This window comes from Cuculus canorus, chromosome 8, assembly GCF_017976375.1.
Source record: "Cuculus canorus isolate bCucCan1 chromosome 8, bCucCan1.pri, whole genome shotgun sequence".
NCBI classification, from domain to species: domain Eukaryota; kingdom Metazoa; phylum Chordata; class Aves; order Cuculiformes; family Cuculidae; genus Cuculus; species Cuculus canorus.
This window is the reverse complement of record NC_071408.1, coordinates 12,720,394-12,732,166: the sequence shown is the minus strand read 5'-3', so window position 1 is coordinate 12,732,166 and position 11,773 is coordinate 12,720,394. Positions and strand designations below refer to the sequence as shown.

The window sequence follows — 11,773 nt, the reverse complement described above, 5'->3', positions numbered from 1 at the left end:
TTTAAAGCATCAGTTACAGATGCTGCTTCAAACATCCCTTGGTAGATACCCTCTGCTTGGAGCCTCGTTGCTCCATGAGCCATATATGCTGCAGCATTGGCTTGCTCCTAGGAAAGACGAATCCCCATGAACAGGCAAATTCGTTCAGGGGCAGCACCAGAAGCCTTTAGATGAGGCTGGCAGGCTCAGCTCTTATATGCATTTCTTTTTCAAACAGCAGCAGGCTTGCCCTGATGTGGGGATGCAACAGCATGGCCAGACTGCCTGCACTCCCAGGTTTGAGTGGGCTCAGTGAGTATTTCAGACCTTTTTTTCCTTTTTGAATGTACTCTAAGCCTGCAGCAGATAGGATCTCTCCTACTTCAGCATTTTCATGTTAGCTTAATTCTTGATTTTACTAGAAATTGGTGTTCGCTCCTGAGTTGCCATAGTTACTGATGCACACCTTTCTGATTTCACACACTAATGACTGCCTCAATCTCTTGTTTGTGGAGTGAACTATGTAATCCTGAAAGCAACATAAAATGAAATATTAAAGGACTATGTTTAGAAAAATGTTAAGAAATGTTAAGAAAGCAGACATTGTGAATCAACAATTGGAATTAATTGCATTGTCCAGCCTAGATTTAAAATAGTCTAAGCCTCTAGGCTGAGCAAAAGAACACAGCACAACCCCTAAACCAGATTTATGGGGGATGCTCCAACTATGAGGAATGGTGTGGTGTGGCAATTGTCAAAGCACCTCGTGCTCACCAGCACTAGCCTGGCAGTGACTGCATCTTTGCTGCTCCATGAAACAATGCTGGAAGAGGCCTGCCAGCCTGGCACTGGAAGGGCAGGTGCAGAAGCCGTGCTCTGGAGCAGCCTAGGCTGAAGATCAGCATCCCCACAGAAGATACCATCCCAGCTTCCAATGCTTTTCTCCCATAGCAGGGAAAGAGGAGAAGCAGATATATTCTGGAGAGCATTCAGGATGGCACTGGCCACAGGGAGTGATTCATAAACACAGGGAGAGTGCTGGCTTTACAGCAAAGCCCTGAGGCTCTTACGTCCTTCATCCTCTGCGTTTGCTGGATTCCTGAGACTGGCTGCAAAGACGCTTCTGGAGTGTGCCATTGCCTTGGGTCAGGAGCAGCTGGCTCTGAAAGACTGTCACTGGACTCAAGATCCCCCGATGAGACTCTGTTCAGAGGCTCTCAGTGCCCTTTAGCATTTGACAGGGTAGATGAGAGCCCCGGAAGGCCATATCACAGAGATGAAAGCAGTTTGGAGTTTGAAGAAGAGGGTAGTGAACCATCTATGGCACGTTCTCCAGGTGCTGCAGCATGGCTCTTGAGCAACCAGGTGGCATCTGCTCTGCTCTGCTGCTCTCACTGCTTCCCTCCTATCTGGAAGGGTGTTTGGCTAAATTCTACCTGTGCCAAGAGCTCCTGTCTCTGCCTTTTCCCACATCATGGCCATCCACCAGGTTAAGCCAGTGGTTCTCATACGTGCCCCTGCTAACCTTGCTAGCCCTAGGTAGGAGAGCTGATGAAAGGTCCTGGGTAGCACCTGTCCTTTGAGAGGTTACTGGGTAGCAAAGTGTCCCCTTAGAGAGGTCACTGGGCAGCCAGGTGTCCCTATCAAGGGCGGTCTCATCACCTGAGGACTTGTGGGCTGGCTGAGGAGCCAGTGAGAGGCAAGACCTATATTTCCCTATGCCAGTGTTGATACAACTCATTATGCACTTGGCTGGTTTGAGATGAAATCATAATAAATGCATAGTGAAATGTTTAACTTTCTGGGAATGGGATGTGGAGCATCATTTGCCCTGCCAGTGTCAAGCTGCTAACAGCCACCCTTTCCTTGTGGCATCACAAGGCCCACTGCCCATCTTGCAGAACACTCTCACCCTCCAGCAGCTCTTGGGGAACAGACCCCCTCTAGGCACAGCAGCTCTTACTGGGAACTAGTTGTGGTGGGCTGACCTTGGCCAGCTGCCAATTAAAATAGTTTTGAGTAGTTAAAATTAAAACAAACATAAATTAAAACAGAGGTCGTCCTGGGGCAGCAGAAGCACTGATTTGTGCTTGACACTTGTGCTGAGTCTGTTCGCATGTGCCACCCAGGAAGGCAGGCCAGCATTGCCTGCCCCGTCCATTGGATGAGAACCTATGTCTCATAGCAAAAACAGAGCCTGCCAGCCCCAGGTGATGGGAAGAAATCTTGACCTAGGGACTCACGATGGCAAATTCAAAAAAAACTTCCAAAACCTCATCTGGCCTCCAATGGATACTCTCTCTGCTCCATTGCTGGGGAGTGTGGCCATACTTTGCCCAGAAGCAGTCTCCAGTCTTGATCTTGTGTATACAGGGTTATTTTTAACCCATTTTCTGCTCTGTCATATGCTGGGTTTAGCAGAACATTCTTGCAGTGTTACAACACCAGGCTAAGCTTGGGAACATCCTGCGAGGATTGCTGAAGGAATGGCTAAATGGCTGAGAGGTTTCTGTTGGCTGTAGCCCCACATATGCTGTGGAAGGTGTGCACAGAGCAACATCCCTCTGGGCAAGCAGGAGGTCTGAGCCAGGCTGCTGCTCTTTGCCACCTCTGCTATTGCAGTTTGTGCAGCACAAAGGAAAGGTAGCAAAGATTCCTTTTCATATCTGCTGCTTCCCGGAGGCTTTCATCTTCCAGTTAGAGGCTATAGATCAAATGAAGATGAGGCTGCACTGGTTCAACCAGACCATGGGGGGCCTTGGTGAACCAGGACAAGCAAAACTTCTCTATGAAATGAATTGATTTGAAATAATTAAGGTTAAGAATGTCCTCATCACCTCTTCAATAATTCTGCTAGATGCACTGCCTTTTCCCTGTCATTACTCTTGCTCTCTTTAGCATTTCAAATTACAGGTCCTCCTTTTTTTTTTTTTTTTTTTTTTTTTCTCCAAGCCATCACAAATTTACCAGGCAATTAAAAAGTGATATATAATAATAATAACAGCAACAACAATATCAACAGCAATAGGCTGCGTTTGCAGCAGAAGCAGAATGCTGAGGGAAGGGAGATGAAAGAGAAATTCCTGCTTAGATATAGCCCTTTGCAGAGCAACCCCAACATGTTATTTGTCAAGCAGTGGGAGTCAGATTATTTATAAGCCTGTTCACATGTGAAAGCAGGCTCTCCCTGCAGCTTCAAAATCCCCTCTGGAGCAGCAGCCCCCCACTGTAGCAAACATCTTCCCTTGCCTAGCAGACACTCATGCTCCGCTGTAAGAGTTTCTCATAGCTGTGAGGAGAACCACTTCAACTCTTCTGAAGAGTTGTCATTAAGGTAATGTTTTCTACCAGCATGTTTTGTTGTCAGGATGATATATTTGAATCACCTCAACCATAGATGGCTCATGTGTGAATAGCCCACCATGAGGAGCAGAACCCACTCATCATGCGAAAATTTTTCAGAGAAATACAGAAGGGATTTTTCTGTCTCCTCAGATCTGGCATGACATGATCCCCAGGCCATTTGAATGGTAAGATGACTCAGCACAGTGTAAATGCATGGCAATTTTCTTTACCTGTTGAAGGTAAAGGAGGGAGAACTGCTGTTTTCATGGATGCATTTCACAACAATGGGATGCATTGCTCCAGTACTCAGTTTCTTCCATTGCTGCTTTTTATTGGTGATTATAGATTTGTTAGTGGTTACAGTAATTGTCTTCATGGGCAAATACATATCAGCTACACTCAGCTATGTGGTGGCAGTGGTATTCTACTCCAAAAGAAAACTGCTGCCTGTCCAGACTGGTCCAGCCATAAAGCAGAAGGGAAATGTCATGCCTACCCAATACTGCTTCCAAAGATCTCCAGGGAATGACGATGCATCCTTCCCCACCCAACCTCAGACAAGCATTACGGCAAGTATTTGTGAGCAGGAATTGCCAGTCCTTTGCTCATTGTTAGGACACAGCAGCTAAACAAGCCAAGGAGCAGGGCTTGTTGCCATGAGAATGCAGTGATTGGTGCCAGCTGAAGGGCTCTGTGACATTTCCAATGGAGTAGAACTCTGCCTGGTGCGGGCAAGGCTGGACTTGAAATAGAGTTCAGTTTGGGTCCATGCCCATAGTTAAGGAGAAACATGGAGAAACCAAAGGCTACTGTGGTGGTCAGGATCAGATCTGTCACTGGTGATAGTCCCCTCCTTAGCAAGGGGCTAGATTAGGGACCAGACAGCAAACTTTGGTGATTTCTGGGGTTCAACATGCAAAGTATTGCCTGCACAGGAAGAACTGGGATAACTTCGTGGACACAAGCATGTGGCTTCTTGGCATGCTACAGAAACAAGTTGAACATATTGAATGTCCATGAACCGTGGCCTGCTTTCAGCCCTGCCAAACAGACTCAGCCACATTTAAACAGCGAGAGTAATGTCCAGGGGTGATATCAGACCCTGGGAAATGCAGAGCATCCCGGTCTGGCTGGTCTGACTAAAGGCACAGTTTGCATTTCTGTGGCTCCAAAGCCTAGCAGCAGGATCAGGGTTCTGTGAGCACTGCTGTGTTGGCTGCTGCTATGGCCAACTCAGCGACTTTTTGTGTCCATCCTAGGAAAACTGTAACCCTGGTCTGAATACTGCGCGTTCTCAGTGCTGCCACCGTGTGACCAAAGCCTGGTACTGCAACTCGGGAGTCGAGCAGTGGCGGTGGCTCTGTCGGGGCGGACGGAGCAAGGAGGGCGATGCACTCTGTAGTTAGCGATGCCGCTCAGGCCTCCGGGCTCACTCTCTATGACCAGGGATCGTCTGGCTGGCAGGAGCGTCGTTTGCTGGCCCCCCCTGCTCGAAGTGCAGGCTCAGACTGGGGGTCTAAGGGTGGTGCCGTGCTGTGGCTCCCACTCTCCGTGTGGGAAATCCCTGTTTGAGGTAATTGGTCTCGAATTGGGGTGGGAAGAAGGAGAGAAAATGGTGAAAAAGATGGAGAAAGAGGAGGAAGGGGCCAAAAAGGGGGAGGTAGGGGGAAAAAAGGAGGAAGGGGGGAAGAAAGCCGGGAAAAGGGTGGGGGAAGGGAGCTTTTGAAAGTGCTTTTATGTCTTCAGTAGAGAGAGAGAGTTAGAGGCAGGGTAACATTTTTTAATCCCTTCTATAAACAGGGTTCTTTGTATTTAAAACCCTTACGTGTCACAGACTTTTATAATAATGCAACATCCAATTACACTTGCAGTGAAACATCTCTGTTTAGGCATTTATCTATTTACAGTTACACAGAGTATTTAGTCTTCTTATATACTTTGGGACTTAACATCTTATTTTTAGTATCTGTATTAAAATATTTCCTGTCAAAAAGTACAGTAGTTGAGGTGGAGTATTCTTAACCTTCACTTTAGAGTCTGTACCTCAAGTAACTTAGGGGAATGCAGGCACACCTCTTAGATGTACCTTATAGTTCCAGACCACTATGAATTCTTTCCTTGTGTCTTGTACTCTCACAACAGAAGAAGGGGTGACCACGGTGAAATGGGAGCCCCTGACATTCAGCTGAGAGGAAAAAGCCCTTTACAGTATGAAGCCAGCCAGGAATCTAAAGCTCTGGGTGGACATGGATCTCTGTCAGTGTTCTCATTGTGTTGTAAATCCAAACCTACTCATGTCATTAGTTCTGGTTGGGAATCATCACTGCCTGGGAATTTAATTAATGCCTGCATGGAAACACAGCCATTGTTCAGTGACTTATTCCTGTTTCTCTTTTTAAAGATCCAAAGCCTCAATCACTGGCTTAGATCTAAGCAGCCGTTGTTGCCTCTGAACTCATGGCCATGTTATAATTCCAGTATTAAACACTCCAAATCAGCTTTTCAATTCTATTTTAATTTTAAATTCATGAACATTCTTATTTTGTTTCTGATTGGGAGTTGTAAATGCCTGCAATTTATTTAATAATGGCCACATTTAACTTTAGTTATTAATGACTCCAGGCAATCTTTACTCACAAAGAGTGTTCTAGCTACTGCTGTTTAAGTTTTTTATTCTATTTTCAATTCTATAAATTCTGCCATTGGATTAACTATATGGTGGTTTAAAATGTCCAAAAGGAGCAGGCAGCAGGCTTCAGGCTGTACTTGGTTGAGCCTGTTTTGACAGCAGAAGCATTATGGTGGGCGTATGGGAGTGAGAAGTGACCGCTATGTTCCTAATTGGAGGGAGCTCTGTCCCTAGCTGAGTCAGTGGGTGGAGGAGTAAGATTCCTTTTGGTGACCTGTGGCACTTCACAGTGAATCTTGTGCTGCATGGGACTCAGAGGATACGTAGGAGTAAAGTGATGCCACGAGTTCCTCTGACTGAAAGAGACCCTCTGGAGTGCAGTCCAAATAATGGAGTCTTTCAAGAACCTTGAAATATGAACCTTGATGCACTCCCTTTTTTTTTTTTGTGAACGACTCTTGGCATCCATTGGTGGTGGGGAGAGAGAAGGGTGGTAGTTGTGAGGTGCTGGCATTAGGGAAGAATATGGACTTTACAAAGGAGAAAGCTGGAAACTGGCTTCTGTGCCAGTGGAGTTGTCATGTCGTTAACTGCATCAGTCATTATGCGTGGGGTTTTCTTTGTTTTGTTTTTGTATTTGAACTCTGACTGTCACCAGTAACTTGACAAATGACTTTGTTAGCATCCTAATGATATTCTGAGGTGGTGTTAAAAACAATTCCTAACATCACAGGTATGAACATCTCTTTCCTCACAGACCAAAATGCCAGCCTGGAGAATGTTCTTCCTGCAGAAAATCTGGCAAAATTCTCACGGAACAGCTCTGCTTTTTCAAGGCCTGGTATTCTTCTGTCTTCTGTCCCACTACAGGGAATAACAGTGAGTAAGCTGGCATGGCATGGGGGGAGAGGGAGAATGAACTTTACCTACTTTTCGGTGGCAAAATGAAAAGGCCTTGGTCTGGCTTTTGTGACACTATCTTCATCTGTTGTTGTCTAGCAAGGCATTGTGTGGTTTCACTTTATCATTCCTTTGTATACACAAGTTGATGCTTGTCACTTTTCTCAGGTGAAAGCCCTGGTGAAGGCAGTGATGAAGCAGAATGTGCACAGGCTGTTGCTGTTCCTCAGAAAGTTGTTGGATCCCTGACAAGCCTGTAGAGGCACCTCAAGGCCCTGCAAAGGTGAATTGCTTGTGTTCATTTCGCATGGATATTGACGACAGTCAATATTGACTGAGAGATAAGTTTGTTCTTTTGCGTAAACATCACGCTGATAACTGGTGAAGCAGGAAGGTGTATCTTGGTCTGCATGCTTCTGCAAGAGGACTGGTCTTTATGGCAGGCTGAAGAGCATAGAAGGAAGGATGCAGCACTATTAGGGGAAAGGTGTGGAACTGCAGAAGTAGAAGGAGGAGTTTCTGAAAGCAGCTGTTGCTCCAGCAGGTGGGCTCCAGTTGCATTGCAAAATGAAGCTGCAGTGGACTCAGCTGGAGAGGGCTGTGTAGAGCTACCATTGAAAAACAAATGTTCCAGATTTTGTGATAGGTGTTGGGATTAGGTGGCTTTTAATGTAGATCGGCCCCTAAACTGCCTGGAAACAGGTTGCTTTGGATATGGATGAGTTCTCTAAAAGCTGTTCAAGTTATTAGAAATCAGATGCCTCTCCCCACTTCTAAATCCTTCCCCTGCTTGACAAGGCCTTATGTCTAACGTTAAGTGTTATCTTCTTTTTGATAAGTAGAAGGGACAGATACTGTGAACCATTGTGGAAAGGAGGATATGTTGTGCATAATCCAATGGCTGTGATCATAGGGACCTGAAAAGTAGCCCATTCTTTTTGAAGAAAGTGCTCTTAGGAGAGCTGATCTTGGGTTGAGCACAGCTGACGAGTAAAGCAAACCCAAGATAGCAGTACAGCCTGCGTACATGTCAAAACACTTCTGTCTCTGCAGGAGTTTTAGATTTCCAAGAAAGCAATCCATAAGGTTTTCCTTAATGTCCTGCCATTTCTAAAGCAACGGAGTTGCTGCTAACTAGGGCTGCATGCGGTGTAACGTGTGTGTGTCTGAATTGCTTCTGCACCTGAATGTTGCTCTTTTCCACTGTGATAGAAGCCATTTGCTAGAAGGAGCATCTTGCCATGTACAATATGTCAGTGACTAACTGTCTTTCCTCTGTAGGTACAAATTCAAAGCAGGAAGAAATGCCCTGTGAGTTCACAAAACCCGTTTTGGCTTTGAGTAAGAAAGAGCAAAAATTATTTGGGAGCATGAGAGTAAGAAGCAGCAGGTGGGAGAACACTTTGAATTCCATTCCGGGCTATGTCCAGTGAATATCCTGGAGGACATTGGGGTAACAAGTTTAGTCCTTAGTATTGGGAATGAGGTAGCGATTTGCTTCAAAATTATGTGTTTAATAATCTTTGGTAAATGCTCTCTGTCATTAGGTAAGAATTGCCATGATTACCTAATGATGCCGTACTTGGTTGTTTCTCTGTTGCACTTTTTTTTGGTGCTTGGACTTGGGTAACTGCTTTCTGGCTCTTTTGAACAGGGTGTTCCAGAGTAGAAAACATATCTTGTTAGAGCTTCCGAGTGTCCAGTTATCACTTTGAAAATCAGATGCTGCATGCCTGGCAGAGGTGAAGAAAAGATAAAGTGAAGTCTTCTAGTCCCACTACGGGGACTGTCTTGGCCTAGTGCAGCTAGTGGAACTGAATATGGATTGAGTGCTCTTCTGGGGCTGAAGGACAAAACTTCCAGCTGGCAGCAGAACTAACTACAATAATTCAGCTAGTGACTCCTGGAATGGACTGTTAGGATGCAGCCTGATGAGAAAACATTGCTGATTTTTTTCTGTTTCAGATTCAGAAATAATTCAGCTTATTTTTGTGACCAGTCTTTGCAGCATCACCCTTTCTGGCTGACACCTTCCAGTCTTCATTTCGGCTGAAGACTGAAACTGGAGCTGCTCGAGTGATCAATCATTTGATCTGTTGATGTGAATTGTGACTACAAATTTGAAAGTGCATGTGTGTTTTCAGTCCAGTTCACAGCAGTACTGTTTGTCGAAGAGTTTTGTGCGGTATGGTACTGAAGAATTGTTCCTCTCACTGCACCTTTCTATAAATATTGCTGGAAGTAGAGTATGTTTTAACATTTACAGTGTGCTTGGACTGCTTTTCTATGTTGAACTTCTGTGCAAACATAATTTAGAGCATCTTAGTGTAAGGAGTTTACATTTGGTAAGATTCAGTTTTGTTTTGTTTCTATTTTTAATTATGTACATATAATGGAAAAATATTAAAATGAGTTGTATTCTCTCTGGACTTTTATGAAACTTTGCCAATGACACTGCTTTCCATCTTGCAAGTCCTTGTGTTCCTTGTGGCATCCTTTCAGGGGGACAAGTGAAATTTTGCCATTAATTTGAAGCAGATTGTCTTCTCAGCTTTATTTGGATGGGTTATAGCCCAGAGTGAGGTGATTGCAAGGATGGAGTTGTCCTTCACACAAAGGTACAAGGATGTACTGGAATGCTGAGAACTCACAGGGCACACAAGGAACCAATGTCAGAATCTATTGTCTCAAAATTAAAAATAGCACAATTTGCAATATTTAGCGCACTCAAATAACCTTAACTGTTTCTTTCCAGCCTCCCACCATCTGCTGCTTGCTGACCAACCCCCTCAGTCTGAATACCTTGTTTCCGCCCTTTCTTATGACAGAGTAACGTCTCCAGTTCTGAGCTGGTGTCTAATGCACAGCTGTCTACTACAGGCAGTATGGTTTACTGAATACAGGCAGTATACAGGTAGTATGGACTGAATCTGCTTCAGCTTCTGTTTCTGGAAATCACTCACTTTGTGCATACAGACAGGAAATAAAATGAATCAAAGCATGTAGGGTCTGCAAAAAGAGGAACATACTTGAGAAAAGGTTCAGCAGGGAAATCATGATTTCCCTGCGGGGCATTCAGGCAAGGGATGCAGCTACAAGAAAGTGTCTCTGTCCCCAGGATGGTCTTTTCTCTTTCAGTCCCACTGGAATCCCAGGTACAGCAAGTACTAGACAGGGTGAAGAATCTGTACTGCTGTGCAGAATGCGATGATACAAAGTGCATGTGATGCCCTGGAAGTTTATTTGTTTAAAATGTAAGTTAAGGTGCACGGTTGCTTTTTAAACAACTGGCATATTAATGATGCACACAACTAATTGCCGGCTGTATTAAATCTATTGTGTTGCCATTTCTGCACTGTAAAAAATTCTGTAAGAACATACTTAAAATGGAGAAACACGATCTGAATTGTGGAGTATGTTGGGGGGGGGAGGGGAGTTATGACAAATACCTGTGTGAGGTGTACACATCAAGTATTTAGTGCTCCCCTACACCCCAAAAAGACAAGACGCTCTGTAACACTGGAACAGCATCAGCTGATGGTGCATGGCCTGAAGCACGAGCCTGTGCTTTCATGGTCTGCTCCCTCTCCAACTGTGCATGGCTGACATTAGTTTGCACAGGCTTTGCAAGGCAAGGAAGCAAAGCCCACAAAAAACATGGTGTCTTCCTCTGTGGTCTCTGTCCAGCCCTCATTAAAATCTGTGGAAATCCTTCTCCTACTGTTACTCTGTTCAGCAGAGCACTTGAACTGACTCACAGGCAAACTGATGGCCTGTGCAGCACGGTATGTTGGTGTATGCTGTGGTTCCACTCACTTGTTCCACTGCTTCATGCTTTTCCCTCACAGATGCGACACCACACATGCAAGAAACCAGTTGAACTGGGTTCCCTGCAGTCTGCTATACATGTTCTGAATCAGGTGTGGGCAAAGTTGGCTTCTTCACAGACCTTGTGCCACTGCAGACACAGACTGAGGGACACTGCCTGCATCCACAAAGAGTGCGCCCATAGTGTGTGTCCATGAATGGAGAACTGTCACATTAAACAGGTGAGATTCTTACAGGTGGCTAAGGAGGCCCTCCCGTCATGTCACAAGATTGCAAATATTTGCTTTCTAAGCATCCCCTCGGAGAGGATGCCTAGGTGTGCTAAATCTATTTCTAGTTTCAGACTTGGTTGAAGGTTTATTGCAGACTACCTGGGGTTGCTTCAATTTGAATTCAAAACAAATCCCTTAAAGTCAAAACAAATTGACTGGCATCAAAAAATGTCGATTGTAATCAGGAGTCCATTGAAGTAAAAAGAAATGTATTAAATTAAAACAAGTCGACTGAACTCAAAACAATCCAGTAAGGTCCAATCAAATTAAAGGCAAAAGTCTATTGAAATAAAAACACCACCGCTGAATTCAGAATTCAAAACAAGTGCAATGAAGTCAAAGCAAGGCTACATAAAGTCACCGAAGACAAAACAAGGTCACCGAAGACAAAACAAGTTCAGTGAAGTCAAAGCAAGTGTATTGAATGCAAAACAAGTCCATTGAGGTTAAAAGAAAATAAAATCCACTGAATTCAAATCAAGTCTATGGAAGTCAAGACAAGTCTACTGAACACCAAAGAAGTCCATTGAATTCAAAAGAGCTCTGTTGAAGTCAAAACAAGTTGGCTGAAATCAGAACAAGTCAATTGAAGCAAAAAATAGTCCACAAAAGTCAAAACAAGTCCTTTGAACTTCATTTAAGTAATAAAAAGTCAATTGAAGTAAAAAGTCCTCTAAAACAAATTTCATTTATTGAAATGGAAATGGGTTGGCTGTAATTAAAAGAAATCCATGGAAGTCAAAAGAAATTTATTTAAGTAAAAAAAAGTCCATTGATGTCAAAACATGTCAAATGAATTAAAAACAAGTCTATTGAAAGT

General features: G+C 44.3%; 1 long non-coding RNA gene across 2 annotated transcripts; it reads left to right on the top strand.

Annotated features, from left to right (window-relative positions):
* Window positions 1–4,680: 4,680 nt before the first annotated feature.
* LOC128852960 (uncharacterized) lies at window positions 4,681–11,205 on the top strand. Of its 2 annotated transcripts, XR_008451130.1 has the most exons (4): window positions 4,681–4,897; window positions 6,711–6,832; window positions 7,022–7,136; window positions 8,135–11,205. It is a non-coding gene; the product is annotated as an uncharacterized LOC128852960 (long non-coding RNA). The 2 variants fall into 2 exon arrangements; XR_008451131.1 differs by having other exon boundaries at window positions 7,022–11,205.
* The last annotated feature ends 568 nt before the right edge of the window (window positions 11,206–11,773 follow it).